Source organism: Centropristis striata, chromosome 17, assembly GCF_030273125.1.
Source record: "Centropristis striata isolate RG_2023a ecotype Rhode Island chromosome 17, C.striata_1.0, whole genome shotgun sequence".
Classification (NCBI taxonomy): domain Eukaryota; kingdom Metazoa; phylum Chordata; class Actinopteri; order Perciformes; family Serranidae; genus Centropristis; species Centropristis striata.
In genome coordinates, this window is record NC_081533.1 from 3664967 (window position 1) to 3689109 (window position 24143).

Consider the following 24143-nt stretch of genomic DNA (forward strand, 5'->3'; position numbering starts at 1 on the left):
AGTTACACAGAGAAGGAAAAGTTCAATAAACTACTTTTGATTTGATGGAAAAAGAAACTAAAGCTGGAGCTTTTTAGAGCTGATGGAAGTGAATGTGATCAGAGTTTATCAAAGCTGGAACCAGTCTGTAGTTTGTCCCTCACAACAAAGAAAAACACGTGAACACAAAGCCTGGAGCGGTTTGAACCGGTTTTACAAACTCACATTCACACATTAACAACCAGGAACCCCTCCCCCACTGAGCCGGACCCCCCAAAGAGACCTGGATCAGGATTAAATGCCTCCAGGAACAAAGAAAACCGTTTTTAAGAAACTCCTCCGACTGCAATCTGCTACTTTGGAGCTCAAACACACAAAGAAAACAGAAAGTATTTCATCTGTTCCACTCACTTCAGAGCTCGAGCCTGCTGCTGGTCTACTGGGGACCTCCGGGTCCTGGTTCTCCTCCATTCCGCTCTGTGCTGCTCCTGCTCCTGCTCCTGCTCCTGCTGATGGACTCACTCTCGACTGGACAAAGCGTCTCGTTAAGCCCCGCCTACATCCGGTCCGTCCTCTTCTTCTGTTTTATGGTTTGCAAACAGCTTTCAGGATGATTAGCGCCACCTTCTGACCGGCAGAGCTGGAAGAAGTATTCAGATCCTTTACTGCAGTAAAAACACTAATACTACACTGTGAAATGACTCCACTACATTAAAAGGCTTGCATTCAAAGCCTACTGATTAACATATTACTGAAATTTAATATAGTGTGTATTATATTTATGTATATTTATATTAGTCATAATATAGCATGTCGTCCAAATTTTGAAAAAGAAGAGTCATATTTTAATAATGTCATTCAAAATCACAGAAGAAGTCATAGTATAGTATGCCGTCCAAATTAAAAATAAAAAAAAGAGTCATACTATATTACTATAGTATATATTACTGTCAATTTTTGTCAAAAATGGTCAAATTTTAAAATCCTTAAAAATTCTAAAGATGACTTTATTATAGTCTGTTGATAAATATTCGAGCAGTGGTTCTCAAATGGGGGCACATGAAGGCACTCCAGGGGGTACCTGATATTTAAAATATACATTTAAAAAGTAGCATCCATGCAAAAACCCTTTAAAAAATATTTAATGAATATTTTAGGAAAATATAAGTATAAGTTCATAAAATTAATTTCATATTCAGTAGGTATAAGTAGGTAGTAGGTAGGCAGGTACATTTAAACTTTAATATTTATTCTCACTGAGAAAATGCTTAACACATTTATTAGAGCAGCTGTCATAAAAATGAGAAAACACAAATAGTTTAGAAATCTTTCAAAAGCTTGTTTAAAACTAGAATGTTATTGTTATTTATTTGGCAAAGAACAAACTGAATTCACCTTTTTATAGCCAGATTTGAGCCAGAAGTCAGAAATGAATCAAGCAGAACATTTAACCAATAAAACTCATTTTTTCTGTTCAGGAATGCAAATAAATAACTATAATGTGACACATTGATGAAGAACTAATAATGTGTTTAACTATTTTTACTTTTTTTTGTAAAACAGTAAATTTGAAAATTCATGGATAACAATAATATTTACATTTTCGCATTAAAAATATAATTTGAGCTTCTACATACTGCTGTATTAACCATTACGGAAACAAAACAAATTATTTATTTTTTTACTAATGCTGTTAACTTAGGACAGCTGTGGCACAAACAGCTGCTCTCGTACATTTGTTAAGTACTGTACAAAAAAATCAATGACATATATGTTAACATTCTACATTCATATAACGAGAAATGTTATTATTCTGTTATGCAATTTTTCAAGTGTGAATTTACAGTTACCTACTGGCTACTGAGTATTATTACTATTACATTTCTGTCAAATAATTCTACAGCAGCATACTGCCACATCACAGTACTTAACTGTAAATAAATAAATAAAAAAAGTTGAATAAAGTCATTTTACAGTGATGAATGAGAGGCTAGTGTATATTTCTTTAATTTTAAGGATGATAGTGAAAGTATTTTCCAGCTCATTGGGTTTTCTGGCTTGAACACAAACACACACTGTTTGAATCTGAGTGAAGAGCGCAGCAGGAGCTCACAGAGAAACAGAGAGATGGCTGTGGAGGTGGTGGTGGAGGGTTCAGAGAGGAGGAGCTGGAGGAGGAGCTGTGTGACAATGAGGAGCAGCTGAAGGAGAAGACAGCAGAGAGGCTTCAGGGGTCACAGGGGAGCCAGTGAACATTAGTGATATGTTTAACAGTTGGAGTCTTTAGATTTTTATTCATTGTTGTGTATCTTTGTTGTTTTAACCCTGTGGAGTGTCCAAAAGCTCCAAATAATCCAGACTTGTTGCCTCCATCAGACTAGAAAACAAAGCAGCGTGGAGCCCTACTGTAAATTTACCTCTAAAGTTCTGGCTGTAAACTCCATGAGGCCAGTTTCAGTTTGATGATGATATACCAAGTAAAACTGGAGACAAGCTCAAATAGATTTAGTATCAAATGATAGAACTGGATGGAACCCTCTTATATGGTAGATTTGACACCTTTGTTCACATTTGCAAAAATTCTTTATTGAGCATGATAGTGTTTTGAAAGTAAAAAAAAGATTTTAAAAAATTACCAAAAAAAAGACACAAAATTACCAAAAGAAACACAGAAGACACAAAATGACTAAGAAAAAAAAACACAAAATTACAAAAAAAAGACACAAAGTGACCAAAAAAAGACACAAAAAAGACACAAAATGACCAAAAGAAACACAGAAGAAGACACAAAATGACTAAAAAAATACACAAAATTACAAAAAAAGACACAAAATGACCAAAAAATATATACAAAGTTACCAAAAAAGACACAAAATTACCAAAAAAAGACACAAAATGACCAAAATTGTTACGCCAAACACACAAGGCACAAAAAAAGTAGAGTCCCACTAGAATAAAAACCAGAGTTGATGAAAACAAGTGTTTCTTTTTTTTTTTTTTTTTGGTTCTAAATGTTTTAATCCAGTAAGTCAGAATAAAAAATCAGTTATTATTATCAGGTCATATAGGTGAAAAACATATACCAACATGGTATTTAAACATGTTTTAGGTGGTGAATACAGGATGGAAGGAGTCAGATGGAGACTCCATGGAGTTAACTCCCTCTGTGTTGTTCTTGTTGGAGGCCTTGAAGAGAAGTTACGACTGATCTCCACATACAGAGTTCTGGACGACGACTCGGCTCCGCTGATTGAATATGGAGTCAAACATGTCAGTCACATCACCCTAGCAACCATTTCCAGTAGTTCAATCAAACAGCCCCAACCAACTATTGAGTCATATCGATTTTTTAGGTCTTCATTAAATGTAAGCCATCAACATTATAATTAGAAGAAGTTAAATAAATTGAGACATGACATGTTTCATTCTGTGTGTAATGGATCTATATAATGTCTTATTTACAGTTTTTGAAATTAATTGATGACACAAACTTTTCTATCATGTTCTAATTTATTGAGATGCACCTGTATTGTGTTAATTACTGACCCATTTTTTTTTTGTTTATTTCTTCTGTTTAAGAAATAAAAAAATAAATTGTGAGTCCAGTGTGTGTGGCTTGTGTGTGAACAGAGACAGTAGATGGGTGCGTCTTGAACCTTGAATCTTGAAACTTGATCCAGCTGTTCAACAGGAAGTATGACATCACACAGTGACACACCTTATACTGAGAAACACTCTTAACTCTCTGGAGGCTTTTTGGTCCATTTAGTCCATGTCTGACTCCTTCCATCCTGTATTCACCACTTAAATCATGTTTAAATGCCATGTTGGTGTATATTTTTCACCTATATGACCTGATACTAATATATTTTTTATTCTGATTTACTGGATTAAAACATTTAGAACCAAAAAGAAACAAAGAAAAACCAACATAAATGTGATCTTGTGATTGTGTGTGATCCTGTCATCAACTCTGGTTTTTATTCTAGTGGGACTCTATTTTATTTGGGTCTTTTTTAGTCATTCTGTGTCTTTGTAAGTCATTTTGTGTCTTTTTTGGTCATTTTGTGTCTTTTTTTAGTCATTTTGTGTTTTTTTTTTTTTTTTTGTCATTTTGTGTCTTTTTTGGACATTTTGTGTATTTTGTTGTGTCTTTTTTTAGTTATTTTGTGTCTTTTTTTTTTGGTCGTTTTGTGTCTTTTTTAGTCATTTTGTGTCTTCTGTGTGGTTTTTTTTTTGGTCATTTTGTCTTCTCATTTTACGTCTTTTTTGGTCATTTTGTGTCTTATTTTACTCATTTTGTGTCTTTTTGTGTGGGTTTTTTTGTCATTTTCTGATTTTTTTTAGTCATTTTGTGTCTTTTTTGGTCATTTTGTGTATTTTGTTGTGTCTTTATTAGTTATTTTGTGTCTTTTTTTTGGTCTTTTTGTGTCTTTTTTATTAGTCATTTTGTGTCTTTTTTAGTCCTTTAGTCCAACATAAAATGTGATTTTGAATCTTTTTTTAACTTTCAAAACACTACCATGCTCAATAAAAATAAAAAAATGTTGCAAATGTGAACAAAGGTTGCAAATATACCATATTTAGGTGACATATTTTGGTGACTCCAGAGGGTTTAATCAGCAGTAAGGCACCAGTGTGCAGCAGTCAAACCACCTCTGTTTGGATTAACGCTGATGATTTCCTACTCAGCACCAAAAGAAGCCAAACGTGTTGTTGCACGCTCGTTTCCATTAAAACATAAACACGAGAGCTCAAAAGTTTGGGGTCTGTGTTGTTTTCCATGAAGACAAACAGTTTTATTCAAGATTGAGTTACAAAATGAATCAAACATATAGTAAAGACATTGACAAAGGTATAAATAATCATTTTAACCTGCACAAATCTCCAACTTTACCTCTAGAGACTCAACCAGCCGGAGGAAGGATCATTTATTGCTTCTCAAATCAGCACAGAACAGTTCCAGCTGCTAACATGAAGCTCAGCAGGTGTTTTAATGATCAATCAGCCTTTAACACTATAAAGGTGGATTAACACAATCAGCCACTGGAACACAGGACAATTATCAGATATTTCATAAGAAAATCAGCCGTTTCCAGCTTTAACAGTCATTTACCACATTAACAATGTCTAGACTTTATGCCTGTTATTTTCATTTTTAAAAATTGTGCCTTTCTTTCAAAAATAAGGACATTTCTAAGTGACCCCAAACTTTTGAGCGGTAATGTATATATCTTCACATCATGTGGAGTTCAAGTCGCAGCCTCAACAAGTAAATAATCAAAATAAAATGCAAAATATGATTGGCCCTGCAGCTGCCCGTTATCTTAAACTATCACTGGTTATCTGCCTGCACAGAGGCGGGATCTAAGGAGCATTATAGTTGAATTTGTTTGTACTTTACACTATGTCTGTATTTTTTAACGTGCATTGTTTTCTTTGTGAGATTTTTTCAGTAGTTAAAGGATGGAGTCACAAGAACTATCTCCTACTGAACACCTCAAAGACTAAGGAAACGATCAGAGATTTCTGCAGGTTCAAGCCCCCCTTCAGCCAGTGAATACCTGTGGGGTGGACATGGAGGTGGTGCCAAGTTCTAAGTATCTAGGTGTTTACCTGGATAATAAGTTGGACTGGTCCCTAAACACAGACACTCTCTACAAAAAGGGGCAGAGCTCCTCTTTTTCTTCTCTCAGCTCAGATCTCTGGACATGTGTAGTGCGATGCTGCAGATGTTTTATCAGTCTGTGGTGGTAGTGTGTTGTTTTATGCTGCAGTCTGCTGGGGAGGCAGCATCACACACAGAGATGATCAGACTGGTCTAAAGAGCTGGGTAGAACCTGATAATGTAATAACCCTGATAATGTAATAAAAAATCTGCACTTGAGTCCATTGAAAATGTAATAAAACCTGATAATGTAATAACTTCCTGATAATGTACACTTTTTTTTTAACAATAATGTAATAAAGTATAACATTAATGGAGGTTATTACATTATCAGGTTAGCCTTCATTTCACAAGTCCTGATAATGTAATAATTCCCCAATATTGTAATAATGTAACAGCAGACCACCCATTACTTGAACTTATATTTTAATGCTAAAATATAATTATTGTTGTTATCTATGCATTTTAAAATTTACTTTTTTACAAAAAAAACTGTAAAAAATAGTGAAGCATGTTATTATTTTGATCAAGATGTCACATTATAGTTATTTATTTACATTCCTGAAGAAAAAAAAAGAATTTCAGTGGTTGAATGTTCTGCTTGATTAATTTCTGACTTCTGGCTCAAATCTGACTATAAAATGTGAATTCAGTTTGATATTTGACAAATAAATAATAACATTTTCATTTTCAACAAGCTTTTGAAAGTTTTCAAACATATTCTTGTTTTTCTCGTTTTTATGACAGCTGATCCAATACATTTGTTAATGACTGTATGTTTTGTTGTGACTGTGTGTTATATAAAAGTATTAGTATTAATTAGTATTAGTGGCATTAGCTCCACTATCCAGTGTAGCTTTGACATTGGCCTGTAGAGGGCGCTGCAGCTCCTCTGCAAAAAGGACTCTATCAGGTTGAGTTTAGTGTAAAAAGTCACACAGTGACACATTTCCACTCTGCTACAGGACGTTATGTAGAATATCTATTTGATTTTTATATTTCATGTTGCATGTGGACATTTATCGCAATTTTTCTGTTGTTTAAATATATTCAGATATATGTGCTTTCTGTCATCAAAATGTCATTCTGCATTCATATTATTATTATTATTATTATTATTATTATTATTATCTTTCTTCTTCATTTTTTATGATTAATGTAATTTTAACTGTGTTATTGTGCACAAAAGACATGTTTGAGTTGTTCCCACTTCCTGATCCTGCTGATTCCTCTTTTATATATCGCACTGAAATAGAAGAACACAGTGAGTCAGATGTAAAAAAAAAAAAAAAAAAAAAAAAAAATCCCTGAATCATCATGTGGTTGGAGTGTTAAATGATTGTTGGCTCCTCCGCAGTTGTCAGGTCAGACACCGCCCTGTTTATTACTCCGCACCGAGCGAAAAGAGCAGCTCAGAGAAATGTTTGTCTCGGTCTTTGTTCAAATGTAATTAAAGAGGCCAGTTAACAACGACACAGAGGAGCAGTTTAAGATCGGCACAGTGCTGCAGAAGAAGAAGATCGAGTCGGTTGAAGGAGTCCCAGGTAAAATCTCTTGGCCTTTCACATGTAACCTACAAGTGTTCATGATTAAAATGACCAGTAGAAGTTTAGTCTAATGCTAAAATGATGGACTACAGATCAGATTAGGTTCATACTTGTATTCCTGGTTGCTACTTGAACATGTTGTGAATATATATCTGTATTCACTCTCAACATTTAGCTGTGTCTCCTTAAGGCCTCCTCTCAAACAGGCAGTCTGCTCTGATTGGTCAGTGTTTGTGTCACTTCAGCTGAATGAGCGTTAAGGCCCAGTGACAGCACTTTCTGCCTCTACTTCACTATATTTATAACATCACAACTTAAGAGAAGAACTTCAATCTGTGTGAGTGGATGAGTTTAATGATCAGATGGTTGATACTATGGACCATGGAGTGTGACTGCAGCTCTAAAAGGATCAACTAACATTACTTTTAACAAGTTATTTAAACTTTATACCAACAATAAATGACTTTATGTCCTTTTGGGAAATGTTGTCAGCTGAAGCTGCACTTCACTGTCCTGACAGTCAGCTCAGTTGACATTTTGTTGTCATTTGTAAAAAATAAAATTTTTCATTGATAATCTGATTTAGATTAAATTGTTATGTGCTGATCAATCCTTCAAAACCTTCACTGGCAGCCTGCTGTTTTCAGACTTCAATAGAAAATCCTCCTTTAGTTTTACAAAGCACATGTGGGACATGCTGTCAGTCTATATCCCCAGCAGGTCTCTCCAGTCACAAGGTGGAAATCAGTATTTATGCTCCTGTTCTTTTAAAACCAAACTAGATACCGTTCTTCTCACTGGAGCATTTGTATATGTGAATGTGTTTTTATGTGTCTGTATGCATGGATGTCTCTATTTACACATTGTTGCTCTTTTATTTTGTTACGTTTCATTTGACCTATATCCTGTTCTTTACTGCATCAGAATGGTCATTACAGGTTTGCAAGTGGACATGAAGCAAAAACTGACTAATTTTCAGCTATGCTACGAGCCTATATGAAAAAATATCTATTTGATATTTTAGATGTCATATTACATGTGAATAAATGTGACTATTTAACTGTTTAACTCTGTCCAACATACAGGGAATGTTTTTACATATTTCCACCTGTTGGACATCAAATACATTCTGCATTCATTTAAAGAGAAACTTTATTAAGTGATGCAGTTATTAAAGACAAACTTTTACTGTTTTTTTTAGAAATGGATGTCACGGTCTTCATTAAACATTCATGTTGGTGGATCACAACTATCGAACAAGTGAGAATGAGTACGAATGAGTTTGAGAGCATCACAGTGCTGCAGCTGAAGGAGAAGTTGGAGCCTCTAACAGGAGTCCCAGGTAACATCATGTTCATGATTAAAATGACCAGTAGAAGCGTGCAGAGTTTAGTCTAATGCTAAAATGATGGACTACAGATCAGATTAGGTTCATACTTGTATTCCTGGTTGCTACTTGAACATGTTGTGAATATATATCTGTATTCACTCTCAACATTTAGCTGTGTCTCCTTAAGGCCTCCTCTCAAACAGGAAGTCTGCTCTGATTGGTCAGTGTTTGTGTCACTTCAGCTGAATGAGCGTTAAGGCCCAGTGACAGCACTTTCTGCCTCTACTTCACTATATTTATAACATCACAACTTAAGAGAAGAACTTCAATCTGTGTGAGTGGATGAGTTTAATGATCAGATGGTTGATACTATGGACCATGGAGTGTGACTGCAGCTCTAAAAGGATCAACTAACATTACTTTTAACACGTTATTTAAACTTTATACCAATAATAAATGACTTTATGTTCTTTTGGGAAATGTGTGTGTGTGTGTGTGTTGTAGTAGGAGAACAGCGACTGATCTTCTCAGGCAAACAGCTGGAGGACGATGCTCGGCTGGTTTCATGTGGAATCCAACACAAGACAACCATTGAGTTAATTCTAAGTATGGAACTTTTACTTTTTTCACTTATTTCTTTTTAAACCCATTCCCTGTATGTTTCCTCCTGGGACACATTTTAATAAAACAGCAGAGCTGCACTTCACTGTCCTGACAGTCAGCTCAGCTGACATTTTGTGGTGATTTGTTAAAAAATCAAATTTTTCATTGATAATCTGATTTAAATTAAATTGTTATGTGCTGATCAATCCTTCAAAACCTTCACTGGCAGCCTGCTGTTTTCAGACTTCAATAGAAAATCCTCCTTTAGTTTTACAAAGCACATGTGGGACATGCTGTCAGTCTATATCCCCAGCAGGTCTCTCCAGTCACAAGGTGGAAATCAGTATTTATGCTCCTGTTCTGTTAAAACCAAACTAAATACCGTTCTTTTCACTGGAGCATTTTCTGAATGAACACACTGTACTTGTACAGAGTGTTCATTTGTATGTGTGAATGTGTTTTTATGTGTCTGTATGCATGGATGTCTCAATTTACACATTGTTGCTCTTTTATTTTGTTACATTTCATTTGACCTATATCCTGTTCTTTACTGCATCAGAATGGTCATTAAAGCTTTGCAAGTGAGCAAAAACTGACTAATGTTCAGCTATGCTACGAGTCTATATGAAAAAATATCTATTTGATGTTTTAAATGTTATATTGCATGTGAATAAATGTGACTATTTAACTGTTTAACTCTGTCCAACATGTAGGGAATGTTTTTACATATTTCCACCTGTTGGACATCAAATACATTCTGCATTCATTTAAAGAGAAACTTTATTAAGTGATGCAGTTATTAAAGACAAACTTTTACTGTTTTAAAAAAAAAATAGATGTCAGGGTCATCGTGAAAGGTTTGACTGGGAAGACCATAAAGATCGACCTGCCCGACAATGAGTTTAAGAGCATCACAGTGCTGCAGCTGAAGGCGAAGTTGGAGCCTCTAACAGGATTCGCAGGTAACATCATGTTCATGATTACAATGACCAGTAGAAGCGTGCAGAGTTTAGTCTAATGCTAACATGATGGACTACAGATCAGATTAGGTTCATACTTGTATTCCTGGTTGCTACTTGAACATGTTGTGAATATATATCTGTATTCACTCTCAACATTTAGCTGTGTCTCCTTAAGGCCTCCTCTCAAACAGGAAGTCTGCTCTGATTGGTCAGTGTTTGTGTCACTTCAGCTGAATGAGCGTTAAGGCCCAGTGACAGCACTTTCTGCCTCTACTTCACTATATTTATAACATCACAACTTAAGAGAAGAACTTCAATCTGTGTGAGTGGATGAGTTTAATGATCAGATGGTTGATACTATGGACCATGGAGTGTGACTGCAGCTCTAAAAGGATCAACTAACATTACTTTTAACAAGTTATTTAAACTTTATACCAATAATAAATGACTTTCTGTTCTTTTGGGAAATGTGTGTGTGTGTGTTTGTGTGTGTTTGTGTGTGTGTGTTTGTGTGTGTGTGTGTGTGTTGTAGTAGGAGAACAGCGACTGGTCTTCTCAGGCACACAGCTGAAGGACGATCGTCTGCTGGTTTCATATAGAATCCATCGTGGGGCGCCCGTTCACTTAATTCTAAGTATGGTCCTTTTTCTATTAAAAATAACATTTCCTACAAGTTTCCTCCTGGGACACATTTTAATAAAACAGCAGAGCTGCACTTCACTGTCCTGACAGTCAGCTTAGCTGACATTTTGTGGTGATTTGTAAGAAATGCATAAACTGACTAATGTTCAGCTATGATATGAGTCTATATGAAAAAATATCTATTGGATATTTTAAATGTTATATTACATGTGAATAAATGTGACTATTTAACTGTTTAACTCTGTCCAACATACAGGGAATGTTTTTACATATTTCCACCTGTTGGACATCAAATACATTCTGCATTCATTTAAAGAGAAACTTTATTAAGTGATGTAGTTATTAAAGACAAACTTTTACTGTTTTTTTTTAGAAAATGATGTCACGGTCTTCGTTAAATGTAGTGGTTTGGAGACCATAGCGATCCACCTGTGTGACAATAAGTTTCAGAGCGTCACAGTGCTGCAGCTGAAGGAGAAGTTGGAGCCTCTCTTTGGAGTCCCAGGTAACATCATGTTCATGATTAAAATGACCACTAGAAGCATGCAGAGTTTAGTCTAATCCTAAAATGATGGACTACAGATCAGATTAGGTTCAAGGCAAGGCAAGTTTATTTGTATTGCACAATTCAACACAAGGTCATTAAAAGTGCTTTACATACACATTAAAACAGCAAGACACAATTGAAAACAGTAAAAACAGTCAATTAAAACAGGGAAATAGAAATAAAAATATAAATGAGATAAAATAAGATACAGCAGGATAAGAAAATAGATAAAATAATAAAAAGCACAAGTCAAACATTGCGTAGCTAAAAAGTAAGGGCAGTAAAGTAGAGCAGATAAGTGTTTAAGTTAAGAGTACGCTGCTAATGTGTTAAAAAAAGATTGTTTTGCATCACAAAAGCATGAATTTGCTCAAAAACAACCTTTCCAATGATTTTCCCCAGAAAGGGCAGATTTGATATTGGCCTATAGTTACTAATTGTTGTGGAATCCAGATTTCATTTTTTTAGAAGAGGTTTCATTACTGCAGTTTTCAAAGCCTGTGGAAACTGTCCTGCTTGGAGAGAAGAATTTATTATCTGCAGTACATCCGGAGCTATGCAGTTGAAAACAGTTTTAAAAAAGTTTGAAGGCAGAATATCAAGGCAGCAGGTTGTGGGCTTTAATTTTGAAACCGTTTCCGTTAGTGTTGTGTAATCTAGGAGGCTAAAATGTCCTAGCTTGACTAGAGGATGGGAAGGCACCAGTGTTATCGTTCCTGAGCTGGAGCTGCACACTGCTTGTCTTATCTGTAATATTTTGTTTGTGAAAAAAGCTGCAAATTCATTGCATGACTTGTTAGACAGCAGTTCAGGAGGGACTGATGCTGTGGGATTTGTCAGTCTGTCTACTACAGAAAAAAGTGTGCGGGCATTATTACTGTTTCTATTGATAATCTCTGAAAAATATGACTGCCTTGCATTCTTCAGTTCCTGATTATAGTTGCGAAGACCCTCTTTATAAATGTCGTAATATACCTGGAGTTTGTTCTTTCACCACCTGCGTTCAGCTTGTCTACATACTTTTTTCTGCGCTTAAACCAGAGTGGCGTTTCTCCAGGGTGACTTTTTCTTTCCTGACAGAACTTTGGTCTTAATTGGGGCGATAGAGTCAATAACAGTCATAACATTGGAACTAAAACTGTTAACAAGGTCATCAACTAGAGCTGAGGGCAGGGTTGGTGATGGTGTAAAATCCTGGGTGAATAATGCACAAGTGTTTACATTTATATAGCGCTTCCTGATTACCTCTGCTTCACCTTTTGTAGGATTGGCAAGGGTGGTCATTTTAAACAGAACACAGTAGTGATCAGAAAGAGCAACATCATTGACCACAACCTCAGAGATATTAAGACCTTTGGTAATAATTAGATCTAATATGTGTCCTCTGCTATGTGTTGGATCTGTGACATGCTGAGAAAGCCCAAAGTTATCCAGAATATTTAAAAGTTCTTTAGCACACCCATCTTCAGGATTATCAACATGAATGTTAAAATCACCTACTAAAACAACACAGTCAAAATCCATGCACACAACAGACAGCAGTTTGGCAAAGTCATCAAAAAACCTTGCATCATATTTGGGGGGTCTGATGGTCAAATAGATTGCTCTATAGGGTGATTTTAACTGAATGGCAACATATTCAAAGGAGTCCAACTGGCCATAAGACATGTTCTTGCATTGGAAGCTGTCCTTGAACAGGGTGGCAACTCCACCTCCTCTCTTATGTATTCTTGCTTCACTGAAGAAACTAAAGTTTGGGGGGGTTGACTCAATAAGAACTGCTGCACTATTATCCTGACTTAACCAAGTTTCAGTTAAAAACATAAAAATCAAGGTTGTGCTTGTGAATAAAATCATTGATTAAGAAAGATTTGCCAAGCAGAGATCTGATATTTAAAAGAGCTAAATGTAAATCCTTAACAGGAGACGCTGGTGAGTTTGGAGGATGACATGCTATACTCAGTAGATTGGCAGAGTTAATTGAACTCTTTTTATTTCTCACCAGTTTGATCCCTTTTCTGTTACTTATTATCACAGGGATTGAGAAAGCTGACTGAACTCCATGGGGCCCTGACTGTTGCTGGAACAGAGCAATCTTGATATTTATATCAGAGCCTGGACCCGGCACATATCAGTCAGACTCACAGATAGGGTCATTCAGGGATTCACAGGTATGGTGATTCAGAGGGGGCGGGGGAGGGCGGTGATTTTTAGTTAAGCGTTTTTTCTGAGGTGATGGAGTGGGAGGGGCTGGATGTGGGAGGTTAAAGGGGGTAAACAAGGGATTTTGGCGAGGTGTTAGCTGGATTCCAATCTTGACAAGGCTCTTCATCCTGTCTGTGAAATCCAGAAGTGGGGAGTCCTGGCTGCATGGAGAGAGTTGGGGGCTGGGTGGGGTCTGGGGGGGTGAGGGTTGGGGGCTGGGTGGAGTCTGGGGGGGTGAGGGTTGGGGACTCATACCTTTATCTGGAGCTGGAAGATGAGCCCACTTTTGGGGAGTCAGGATTCTGAGAGAGTGGAGCAAATCTGTTCTTCCGTAGAATTCCTGTGTCTTGGGGCAATTTGCTCTTCGTTTTTGTTGTAGCCTTGGTCCATGGTTGCTTTCTCTTTGGTACTGGGGTTGAAGCAACATTCCTGTATGATGGTAGTGCAGGCCACTCGGTGTCATCATAAGTCTCCAGGTGCTGGGTTCTGCCTGATAGCTGTCTTTCCAAAACTGAGGGAGGTGATTTGTAGTGCTTTGGCTTTGCACCAAGAGAGTTCCAGGGAGGACTTGTTGGTTTATTGCCATTTACACCCAGCCCCTGCTGCGTCTTGGTGGTGCTAGTTAGCTTTCTGTTAGCCTGCTCCCTTTCACTGTTAAGGGAAATCGGCAGAGTAGTTTCATTCCCATTCTGTCCATTTACCTCCACATTCACTTCGAGCCGGTGAATTTTTGTTTCCAGTACTGCTATCTTCTGGAACAGTTTGTGGTAATCATCCATGGAAAAGGGAGGCATCTTGCTGCTGTAGTCTGCTAATCTCATAAGAGCTCACAAATACACGTCTGCACTCCTCCGCTGCCGGAAGTCAAGTTCATACTTGTATTCCTGGTTGCTACTTGAACATGTTGTGAATATATATCTGTATTCACTCTCAACATTTAGCTGTGTCTCCTTAAGGCCTCCTCTCAAACAGGCAGTCTGCTCTGATTGGTCAGCAGGGCTGGACTGGCCATCTAGCATACCGGGCAAATGCCCGGTGGGCCGGCAAGACGTTTGGGCCGAACGACTTGAAAAAACAAAAACATTTTTTTTTTTTTTAGGTTGACTGATTGCCCATTGGCCAATAAAATAGGTAGAGGGAGGGCCGAAGGCCAAGGCCCCCTCCTCCTTGGCCCCTTCTGCTGTCAATCAGCCGGTCATGACACGGCCCGGGAGTCTCATTGGCCAATGGTCAATAAAAATCAGGTAGAGGGAGGACCGAGAGCCCGCCTCCTTGGGCCCATCGCCTGTCAATCAATCAATCAATCAATCAGTCATGGCACAGCCAGAAAATGAAAATGTAAAAGAAACGGATAGAAGTAGCGGAGAAATTATGAGAAAAACAAACAACCAGCCCTTTAGGCAGATGCTGCAAAATGCGCTAAACTATCTGAAATGTTGGAGCTGACTCAGCACGGCGCCGCCAGGTGATGATGGAGGAATTAATTAATTAACCTGTAGGAGTCTATGAGAGAGAGGTGGAAACATGGCAGCACCCGGCAACATGCGGTAAGAAGCGATTAATAGTTCTCTGCCTGGCTCAAATATCAGGAAGTCAGGTTAATAACTTTATTTTGTTAGCTTGCTAACTTTTTGAACACAGTGTGGTTTGCTTGCTACATCATCAATGTATCGTGTTTAGACGGCGTCTTGTTTACAAACAGTAGCAGGTGCGCGCGCAGCCAGGAGGCAAGAGCAGGAAGAGAGGGAAGTTTCTGCTGCCTCCACTATGATTAGCACGTCTGAACTTTTAATGAAGTTTAACAGTTCTGGACTTTAACTTAATGACTTAACTGGTTGAAGTTAATTGACTGGCACAGCAACATGCTAGGCTAGCTGTTGTTACCAGTTTAACATACTAGTGCCTTGTTGTCATAATTTCATGTTGGTCAGTTCTGTTAGTGTTTGAAGCTGATTAGCTGTTGTCTGTGCTAGCTTGATCAGTTGTTGATAGATCTGGAGGTGATAAACAGACGAGCAGTTGGACGTGAAAATTATGATGTTAGTGTGAAGCCTGATTTCCACCGGGCGCGTTACTGCAGCGTAACGTCAGCGTCGCGTATGACGTTGCAAATAGGTAACAATCTAATCAATGAGAGCATTTCCACCGGGCGCGTAGCGTAACGTTACTGCAGCGTCGCGTCAGCGTCTCTACGCGAGCATTAGGTAGGACTTCTATTTCTCCGCGAGACGCTGCCAACTCGCGTGAATTTAAACAGAGCAGATCGCACCAGACAGGAAGTCCGACTCAGATTCAGCGTAAAACACTTCCGCCCCTTTCAAAATAAAACACAATACGCAGTTCATGCAGCCTAAAACTACTTCACATCAACGTTATGTTATGACCGGGGCACCAGATCGGCAATCAATCAATCAAAGGGTCTCAGAGGATCGGCGACACGGAAGACAAGAGACTAATTGTTGAAGTGGAACATCATACAATCATTTATGACATAATATATTGTTTTTATAAGGATAGATGGTCAGATCAACATATCTTTCACCTCAGAGAAGCAAAGTAAGTTGGTTTTTGTTGTTGTTGTTTACTTTATACACACAGTTTATCCATAGACTGTATAAATAGAGTTTAAAGTTTATCACGGGAGCTTGCGGTCTCCCGTATGGTCAGGATTATCGCGTGATCTCGTTATCTCGCGTGTATACGGCCGGCTCGCTAAACTGACGTGCTGCTGCAGTAACGCGTCCGGTGTGAATTGACAAGACGCAGCAAAAACGCTGTGGAGACGTGCTGCTGCAGTAACGCGTCCGGTGGAAATCCCCAGTGACAGTGTTAAATGTGCTAGTAGGACATTTCTGTCTCTGCAGGCTAATTTAACCATCCAAAGGGATCTTTTTAGATGTGTAAACATTTGTTTCTTGAGCATTAGTAGAACACCATTTATTTTTTAGGCCTATTATCTTGCTTTGTTGTGCTGCATGTTATTGCATTTATATTAAAAAGTGAAACTTATCCATTCTGACTTCCTGTGTTTTGACACTCTACGATGAGGGCCATCTTATGTAGCCTAAATGTAGTGTAGTGAGGAGTTATATTGTTAAGATATCTACATGGTTAGGAGAGCACTAAGATACTTGGTGAGTTATCAGTTGTGGTGGGCCGGTCGGGGCAAAAATGCCAGGGCTGATTTTTTGTCCCAGTCCAGCCCTGCTGGTCAGTGTTTATGTTAGGGTGACCATATTTTGATTTCCAAAAAAGAGGACAATCGGCACGGCCTCGAGACACAAATTCAGACAGGCTTCTTGGAGGTTGATGAACATGCTTTATTATGCTTCAATGGTGCAAAATTAACTTCTGTAATAAAATAAAAAGAAATCTGTAAAAAACTTGTAACAAAATAATAGCTCTCGTAGACTCTTATATATTATTTCAATAAATAATATGAAATAATGTTCTAAATATGAACTCTTCTGTTAGAAAATCTAGCTTCAACAATATATCTCTTAATAACTGCAATAAGATAAATAATAGAAGAGTCTCACAAAGATACTAACTTAACAAACAAAAAGGATCTATACTTTTCATCTTTAGTTGTCTTTGAGCTTTGAGATCTCCAGCATCTGTATTAGACACTGAGACATATGTGCCAGCATTGCACACGGTGCACTCCGCTTCCGTCGGAAATTTTTTTTGCAGTTCATCTGTGAAGCTGCACTTACGCTTCGGCATTTCCCATGCAATGCTGCTCCGCTGTTTGATCTGCCCTCTGTCTGCTCTGCTCTCTGTCTCTGTGTGTGTGTGTGTGTGTGTGTGTGTGTGTGTGTGCGCGGCGCTGACCCGCCCACAAGGCAGCCTCTTGGTAATTACGTCTCGCAAAATTGTGTGCAAAGCGCCGGTCAATTTACGTGCACTTGTACTGGTCCTATGAAAAACAGTGAACCCCGGACATTTTCGTGAATTTATAAAACCCGGCCGGACAGGACGTAAAAAGTGGACATGTCCGGGCAAAAGAGGACGCTTGGTCACCCTAGTTTATGTCACTTCAGCTGAATGAGCGTTAAGGCCCAGTGACAGCACTTTCTGCCTCTACTTCACTATATTTATAACATCACAACTTAAGAGAAGAACTTCAATCTGTGTGAGTGGATGAGTTTAATGATCAGATGGTTGATACTATGGACCATGGAGTGTGACTGCAGCTCTAAAAGGATCAACTAACATTACTTTTAACAAGTTATTTAAACTTTATACCAATAATAAATGACTTTCTGTTCTTTTGGGAAATGTTGTCAGTGACTGGTTTGACCCCCTGTGTGTGTGTGTGTGTGTGTGTGTGTGTGTGTGTGTGTGTGTGTGTGTGTGTGTGTGTGTGTTGTAGTAGAAGAACAGCGACTGATCTTCTCAGGCAAACAGCTGGAGGACGATGCTCTGCTGGTTTCATGTGGAATCCAACACAAGACAACCATTGAGTTAATTCTAAGTATGGAACATTTACTTTATTTTCAACCCATTCCCTGTATGTTTCCTCCTGGGACACATTTTAATAAAACAGCAGAGCTGCACTTCACTGTCCTGACAGTCAGCAGACATTTTGTTGTGATTTGTTAAAAATGAAATTCATCAAAAATCATTGATAATCTGATTTAAATTAAATTGTTGTGTGCTGATCAATCCTTCAAAACCTTCACTGGCAGCCTGCTGTTTTCAGACTTCAATAGAAAATCCTCCTTTAGTTTTACAAAGCACATGTGGGACATGCTGTCAGTCTATATCCCCAGCAGGTCTCTCCAGTCACAAGGTGGAAATCAGTTCACACATTGTTGTTCTTTTATTTTGTTACATTTCATTTGACCTATATCCTGTTTTCCTCTGCATCAGAATGGTCATTAAAGGTTTGCAAGTATGCAAAAACTGACTAATGTTCAGCTATGCTACGAGTCTATATGAAAAAATATCTATTTGATGTTTTAAATGTTATATTGCATGTGAATAAATGTGACTATTTAACTGTTTAACTCTGTCCAACATACAGGGAATGTTTTTACATATATCCACCTGTTGGACATCAAATACATTCTGCATTCATTTAAAGAGAAACTTTATTAAGTGATGCAGTTATTAAAGACAGACTTTTACTGTTTTTAAAAAAAAAAAATAGATGTCACTGTCATCGTGAAAGATTTGACTGGGGAGACCATAAAGATCGACCTACATGAGTTTGAGAGCATCACAGTGCTGCAGCTGAAGGAGAAGTTGGAGCCTCTAACAGGAGAACCAGGTAACATCATGTTCATGATTAAAATGACCAGTAGAAGCGTGCAGAGTTTAGTCTAATGCTAAAATGATGGACTACAGATCAGATTAGGTTCATACTTGTATTCCTGGTTGCTACTTGAACATGTTGTGAATATATATCTGTATTCACTCTCAACATTTAGCTGTGTCTCCTTAAGGCCTCCTCTCAAACAGGCAGTCTGCTCTGATTGGTCAGTGTTTGTGTCACTTCAGCTGAATGAGCGTTAAGGCCCAGTGACAGCACTTTCTGCCTCTACTTCACTATATTTATAACATCACAACTTAAGAGAAGAACTTCAATCTGTGTGAGTGGATGAGTTTAATGATCAGATGGTTGATACTATGGACCATGGAGTGTGACTGCAGCTCTAAAAGGATCAACTAACATTACTTTTAACAAGTTATTTAAACTTTATACCAACAATAAATTACTTTATGTTCTTTTGGGAAATGTTGTCAGTGACTGGTTTAAACTCCTGTGTGTGTGTGTGTGTGTGTGTGTTGTAGTAGGAGAACAGCGACTGGTCTTCGCAGGCAAACAGCTGGAGGACGATGCTCTGCTGGTTTCATGTGGAATCCAACACAAGACAACCATTGAGTTAATTCTAAGTATGGAACATTTACTTTATTTTAAACCCATTCCCTGTATGTTTCCTCCTGGGACACATTTTAATAAAACAGCAGAGCTGCACTTCACTGTCCTGACAGTCAGCTCATCTGACATTTTGTGGTGATTTGTTAAAAAATCCAGTTTTCCAACGATAATCTGATTTAGATTAAATTGTTTTGTGCTGATCAATCCTTCCAAACCTTCACTGGCAGCCTGCTGTTTTCAGACTTCAATAGAAAATCCTCCTTTAGTTTTACAAAGCACATGTGGGACATGCTGTCAGTCTATATCCCCAGCAGGTCTCTCCAGTCACAAGGTGGAAATCAGTTCACACATTGTTGTTCTTTTATTTTGTTACATTTCATTTGACCTATATCCTGTTTTCCTCTGCATCAGAATGGTCATTAAAGGTTTGCAAGTATGCAAAAACTGACTAATGTTCAGCTCTGCTACGAGTCCATATGAAAAAATATTGATTTTTAATCTTTTCAATGTCATATTGCATGTGAGTAAATGTGACTATTTAACTGTTTAACTCTGTCCAACATACAGGGAATGTTTTTACATATTTCCACCTGTTGGACATCAAATACATTCTGCATTCATTTAAAGAGAAACTTTATTAAGTGATGCAGTTATTAAAGACAAACTTTTACTGTTTTTTTTTAGAAAATGATGTCACGGTCTTTGTTAAATGGCATAATGGGGAGACCATATTGATCTACCTGTCCAACAATGAGTTTGAGAGCGTCACAGTGCTGCAGCTGAAGGAGAAGATACAGAAACTCAAAGGACGCCCAGGTAACATCATGTTCATGATTAAAATGACCAGTAGAAGCGTGCAGAGTTTAGTCTAATGCTAAAATGATGGACTACAGATCAGATTAGGTTCATACTTGTATTCTTGGTTGCTACTTGAACATGTTGTGAATATATATCTGTATTCACTCTCAACATTTAGCTGTGTCTCCTTAAGGCCTCCTCTCAAACAGGCAGTCTGCTCTGATTGGTCAGTGTTTGTGTCACTTCAGCTGAATGAGCGTTAAGGCCCAGTGACAGCACTTTCTGCCTCTACTTCACTATATTTATAACATCACAACTTAAGAGAAGAACTTCAATCTGTGTGAGTGGATGAGTTTAATGATCAGATGGTTGATACTATGGACCATGGAGTGTGACTGCAGCTCTAAAAGGATCAACTAACATTACTTTTAACAAGTTATTTAAACTTTATACCAATAATAAATTACTTTATGTTCTTTTGGGAAATGTTGACATTGACTGGTTTGACCCCGTGTGTGTGTGTGTGTGTGTGTGTGTGTGTGTGTAGTAGGAGAACAGCATCTGATGTTTGGAGACCAACATCTGGAGAACGATCGTCTGCTGGTTTCATATGGAATCCAAGACAAGACAACCATTGAGTTAGTATATTATGCTTGTTACAGTGATTTTATTCTCCCAGGACGTGGTGGAATGGGTGACAGGGATGGCAACAACAGAAGTATGCACCATTTACTTTATTTTTAAACCCATTCCCTGTATGTTTCCTCCTGGGACACATTTTAATAAAACAGCAGAGCTGCACTTCACTGTCCTGACAGTCAGCTCAGCTGACATTTTGTGGTGATTTGTTAAGAATCCAATTTTGCATTGATAATCTGATTTAAATTAAATTGTTATGTGCTGATCAATCCTTTAAAACTTCCTTCCTTTAGTTTTACAAAGCACATGTGGGACATGCTGTCAGTCTATATCCCCAGCAGGTCTCTCCAGTCACAAGGTGGAAATCAGTATTTATGCTCCTGTTCTTTTAAAACCAAACTAGATACCGTTCTTTTCACTGGAGCATTTTCTGAATGAACACACTGTACTTGTACAGTGTGTTCATTTGTAGATGTGAATGTGTTTTTATGTGTCTGTATGCATGGATGTCTCAATTTACACATTGTTGTTCTTTTACTTTGTTACATTTCTTTTGTATGAGACAGATGAAACTGGATTGCTACGTGTGTGTGTGTGTGTGTGTGTGTGTGTGTGTGTGTGTGTGTGTGTGTGTGTGTTTTGCACAGAGAAAATAAATGGGTGTGCCTTTAAACTTGAACCAAGTGGAAGAGGCAGAAAGACAGCATACCATGAGACTCCTTTTACTGCGTTACTCATGTTCAGGTGAAGACAAGATGTCACTGTGTGGTGCAGAGCAGTGCCTTAGATGTTCACTATGTGATTTATATCTGTACCTTAATATATGCCTTTACAGTTATGCTTCTGATGGAACCATCACCAGACTTTATGTTAGTGAAACTAACCACCAATAAATAATCTCAGAGCAACGTTAGATAGATTAAAGACTTTAATGTAATGTATCCCTGAACATATCTGTGTGGAACCAGCTTTAGGGTTCCAGGTGGACGAACCAAAAGGAGCAAATATTCTTTCAGTCATTTATTATAATCGTAGTTTTTAAACTGTTATATATTTATGATCACGTAATTGGAAAAAAAGTTTGACCTTCCAGTTTCTGGAAAGGATCAGTAACATACTGCAGCTCTATGGAAAAACATGTTGAATACTAAAATATGACTCAAACTGTTTTAAATGATGTTTCTGTTGAGGAATGTGGGTGAAACATTTTCTTATTTCGTCTCATTTCAGTGTCATTAAATTCACTCTGCTCTGTTATTAATAATTTTTTTTAGAGTTTATTGTTCTATTTCTAACTTTTCAATATGTATTTTTTTTAATATATGTTTTTTTATCATCTTTCTGACTTTGCTGGATATTAAACCATTTTTCCAGTATTACTGTAACATGTCACCAGTTTTATTGTTGAGTGTTTTATTCCTCAGATTGACCTGTAGAGGGAGCTACAGCTCCTCCTGTGATTCTGGGAAAAATAAATAAAAAATATGATATGAAGATGAACATGAAGGCAATCCAGGCTCTCTAAAATATGAGAAAGATAACGAGGAAGGAAATATTAAAACGCCTCTATTAAGCCCCGCCCACATCCGGTCCGTCTTCTCCTGATTTTGGCGGTTTGCAAACAGCTTTCAGGATCATTAGCGCCACCTTCTGACAGGAGTGTGGATCGGATTTAACTCTTGATTTTTGTGGGTGTGTGTGTGTGTGTGTGTGTGTGTGTGTGTGTGTGTGTGTGTGTGTGTGTGTGTGTGTGTGTGTGTGTGTGTGTGTGTGTCTGAGTTACACTGATGAGCTCATTGAACATCAGACTTTAAAAAAACTGGAAGGAATTTTTAAAATGTGTCATCATGTATTTAGGTTGATAGAATTTTATTCCCAACACTTTATTAAGGATGTAAATATAAAGTGCTTAACAACTGTATGAGAGCAGCGGTTTGTGCCACAGCTGTCCTAAATTAACAGCATTAGTTATTACCAAAATCATGTTTTATGTTTCTGTCATGGTTAATAGAGCAGTTTGTAGAAGCTCTTTAACCCAAATCATATTTTTAATGCTAAGATATAATTATTGTTGTTATCTATGAAAAAAAGAATTTCAGTGGTTAAATGTTCTGCTTGATTAATTTCTGACTTCTGGCTCAAATCTGACTATAAAATGTGAATTCAGTTTGATATTTGACAAATGAAAAACAATAACATTTTCGTTTTCAACAAGATTTTGAAAGTTTTCTAACATATTCTTGTTTTTCTCGTTTTTATGACAGCTGATCCAATACATCTGTTAATGACTGTATGTTTTGTTGTGACTGTGTGTTATATAAAACTATTAGTATTAATTAGTATTAGTGGCATTAGCTCCACTATCCAGTGTAGCTTTGACATTGCCCTGTAGAGGGCGCTGCAGCTCCTCTGCAAAAAGGACTCTATCAGGTTTAGTTTAGTGTAAAAAGTCACACAGTGACACATTTCCACTCTGCTACATGACATTATGCAGAATATCTATTTGATTTTTATATTTCATGTTGCATGTGGACATCTATTGCAATTTTTCTGTTGTTTAAATATATTCAGATATATGTGCTTTCTTATTTTTTATTGTCATTCTGCATTCATATAATGAGAAACATTATTAACTATTATTATTATTATTATTATTATTATTATTATTATTATTAATAATAATAATAATAATAATATATGTATGCATTCCAAATGTAAATTCACAGTTTACTATTGGCTACTGAGTAACAACACTATCAATGTTATTAGTATAAGTTTATACAGTAATTCTCCACCTGTTGGACGATACAGAAGTTTTAAACAGACGACTGGATGATTTACAGGTAAGTTAGATTTACTTTCAGTTGTCTGATATTCTCTGTGTCTCACTGTGGACTCACTGTTGATCTATAAATAGATTTAGGAAACATGGTTGAACATGTTATTAACATGAATGTAGACATATGTTTTATCGTGTTATTGTAGTTTCATTTGACATGAAGGTTGTTATTAGTTATTATAATGCCTGATGGTGAATCATGAAGCAGAAAGACTCAGAAAGAGGCTACGAGCTACAGAAGAGGATTAGGGCCAGGCATTTAATACAACTACAACTTAGTACAATAACACATTCACATAAATTACAGAAAAGCAGATTTTCCCACAACAATAGTTGTGGTTGTACCAAGAAAAGCTCATCAGTGTGTGAGGGGATGTTTGTAATGTTACAACATTAAATAGTTTTTTCTGCCTCAGTGGTTCTTTATGTGGTAAACATTATGTTCATTTATGCTTTAGGAAAAATCACAATATGAAGCTGGTAGGTCTGACATGTTA

General features: G+C 37.3%; 1 protein-coding gene and 1 long non-coding RNA gene across 2 annotated transcripts in view; one reads left to right on the forward strand and one right to left on the reverse strand.

Moving 5' to 3' along the window:
• The window catches only part of LOC131989472 (zinc finger protein 665-like), a 146537-nt gene that overhangs the window by 32127 nt on the left and 90267 nt on the right, over positions 1-24143 (reverse strand). The gene's annotated exons all lie outside the window — the stretch shown is intronic.
• LOC131989532 (uncharacterized) lies at positions 10669-19166 on the forward strand. The gene is made up of 3 exons (XR_009395957.1): positions 10669-11236; positions 17859-17960; positions 18639-19166. It is a non-coding gene; the product is annotated as an uncharacterized LOC131989532 (long non-coding RNA).